This window comes from Priapulus caudatus, unplaced genomic scaffold (assembly GCF_000485595.1).
Source record: "Priapulus caudatus unplaced genomic scaffold, Priapulus_caudatus-5.0.1 Scaffold1068, whole genome shotgun sequence".
Taxonomy (NCBI): Eukaryota; Metazoa; Priapulida; class Priapulimorpha; order Priapulimorphida; family Priapulidae; genus Priapulus; species Priapulus caudatus.
Window position 1 is genome coordinate 77,965 of NW_014578129.1, and position 2,973 is coordinate 80,937.

Genomic DNA, 2,973 nt, shown 5'->3' on the forward strand with positions numbered 1-2,973 from the left:
ATGAAAAGTGACGAATTCAGTTAACAGCTTTGATTACGTGCGTGTCAGATGTCACTGGTCGTGCCCTCACTCCTCACGCTAACACCTGCGATATAAAAACGCGGATTGTTATGCGGGCTGCACTTCATGCCGGCCGCAATCGATTTCTTAGACCGCCACGAGTTTTTGTTCGTGTGGCGAATCATGCGTTGAGGGAGTTCATGCAGCTCTAGAAGGTTTGGATACCACGTCTACGTTGAGGAACGGGTCGTATTATGCGCTCCCGTTTACAAGTCTGTATTTTTTTTGCTGCTGTGCGGCGATTATCTAGTCGCCCCGCCGGACCAGCTGCCACAAGCAAGCAGTCGCCCGGTAGATTTTCTAATCGTCACTGGCGACTGGGCGACCGCTAGTTTCTCACTCTGAGTTTGTCGATAATGCCTATGGCACGGCATCCCGCAATGTACACTGGGGAACTTACATACGCCTCTACAGCCAACACCAGCTTGTTTTTTTGATCCGGAGTAAAGTATTCTCTCAAGAAACTTGCGATTTGATGATGATGATAGTAAACAGCTGCACCTAGACTGAATACTATATTTATCCTGTGGCCGTGAAAAGTGTGCAGTTTGGACACAACAGGCTCATCCAAGCTTTTGAGATAGGTGTTGAAGAGCAGGCCATAGCCAGATTTTTCATCTGCACCAGGAACACAAAGTTTTGTTGCGGCTCGGATAAACAGAGCAGTACTCTTATTGGTTTCAATTTGTGAATCTGGTCCGTCTATTGCCACTTGCTCCCACACTTTTAATGCAGACTCTGCCTGTGAGCCCAAGTTAACCAAAACATGCAGATTGCACTTGAAGTAATTGAGTTGGACCACTTTTTTTGACATCATTGGGCAAAGTTTCAAAATTGTCAATTACCATAGGTAGACACTCATCTCGCCAAACCTCTAGTTTTGACTTCAGAGAAGTGTTCACAACATGTCGATCTGTCATCATGTTTTTAATTGTTTTGAGCAGTTCGGCAGTTTTCTGATCAGTGTCCTTCACCTTGACTAGATCAGCCATATCATTGAGTTGTGTTTGTATCATTTTGAAAAAACACTCGGAAAAAAGCAACTATCTCGTCCTCATGGAACCCAACATCGTGATTTTCGATCTCTCCCGACGACTCATCAACGAGACATTCATCATTGTTTTCGAGATTGTCCGACGACTCGTCGGCGACATATTCAATGAGTTGAGGAGCAGCGACTATCTTGTCCTCACGGAACCCAACATCGTGATTTTCGATCTCTCCCGACGACTCATCAACGAGACATTCATCACTGTTTTCGAGATTGTCGACGACTCGTCGGCGACATATTCAATGAGTTGATGATCAGCGACTATCTCGTCCTCACGGAATGCAACATCGTGATTGGTGAACGTGACAACGGACTGGGTTATGCAAAACAACGTAAGGTACACGCTAGTATAATATCATCACCAGCTGTAACGATGGAGAGGAAGAAGCGACGAAGCAAGGAAGAACGGATCAAGAACGCAACTTACAAGGAACAAGAGCTGAACGAGACGAAGATACGTAAACGATGAGTGAAACAAACAGTGTCGGCATATATATAATCGTAAGTAAAGTTAAAAACGATAGTTTAAAACCACAGCGTGTAATATACAAGGTGAGAGTGAAATACTGTATAATACATGCACCATGTTTCTTATCCCTTATCCAAAAGGTGCATGTTATGTTATTGAGATGCTTATAAGTTATAGCTAGGCTACTTGCAGAGCGAAACAATATTTATATTAATAAAGGCCGATACAGTTGTTTCACAAGCTTACAGGATAGTATGTGTGTATGTATGGTTAGTAGGTATGGTGTCGATGTAGCAGGTATAGTTAGTCATGTGTCGCTGAATGACACAACGTACGTACGGCTGAATCTCACGGTCAGCTAACTCGATCAGCGTTATGCGGGTTGAAGCGGAATTGTCGTAGATTTGAGAGATTTGAGAGATTTAAGAGCTAGATGTCGGGCCATAGGCGGGTATACGTCAGCAGGAGCCTGTCACGCGCGACAGGGCGCGCGCAGTTTTAATCAACGTATAATCGGTGTGTAAGTTTGTGTTCCACACATGATCGGTCCTAGGACTCACGTCGGGGTACAAGAGTCGACGTTATTGAACGGCATTTCTGTACGCAAAACCGTTACGTTTAGCTAACGATGTCGGTATAGTAGGAAACATCATATTGTAACATTACAAATTTCTTACACAGGTCGTTACACAAATCCACGCGATGCTGGCGTGGGAGTCTTTCACACTTACCGGGAAATGAGGAAGAGTTAGTGAGACTACGAATGCGTCTGGAGAGAGCAAGGGAGCTCCACGGTTAAACGCACAGCGATCAACGCGTCAGCGCTGATTGTGCCATTGTTCGCATGAGTGCACATGTGTAATGTTGGTTTTAACGTTACTGTGTTGAGCTAATGAAGTGGAATGTATGTGACGCCGAAATACATAGATAAGAATAGAAGTCAGATGTTTACCATGACTAGAGGTACGTTCTTTTATTGCTTAGAAGTTTACAGTGCCGTGGTCGTGCCTGTTTATCACCCGGTTGCTGACGGAGCTCTCCCAGATCACGCTCGCGCTCCGGCCTTTATACTCCACAGGCACTCCCGCGGCGCATGCGTTATTCATACTCACGAAGGCGTTAATCACGCCTCGCGCATGGGCCGTAGACATTCGTGCGGGCGTCATACACGCCCCATGCACGTGCAGGGTTCAGAACCCCGGAGAACTTCTCCCTACGTTGCGCAAACGGGGCGCGCGCGCCCCGTTTGGGAAAACTCCCCCCTGTTTGAATCGTTGCGCCCCGTTTGGGAAAACTCCCCCCTGTTTGAATCGTTGCGCCCCGTTTGGGAAAACTCCCCCCTGTTTGAATCGTTGCGCCCCGTTTAAAACTCCGCCCACAATATACCACCACA

General features: G+C 46.4%; 1 long non-coding RNA gene across 1 annotated transcript in view; it reads left to right on the forward strand.

The window, feature by feature from the left end:
• Positions 1-1,789: 1,789 nt before the first annotated feature.
• LOC106815224 overlaps positions 1,790-2,973 on the forward strand; it is a 7,220-nt gene continuing 6,036 nt past the window's right edge. The window contains exon 1 of the long non-coding RNA XR_001394719.1: positions 1,790-2,196. This is a non-coding gene — a long non-coding RNA (uncharacterized LOC106815224). The remainder of the gene's footprint in view (positions 2,197-2,973) is intronic.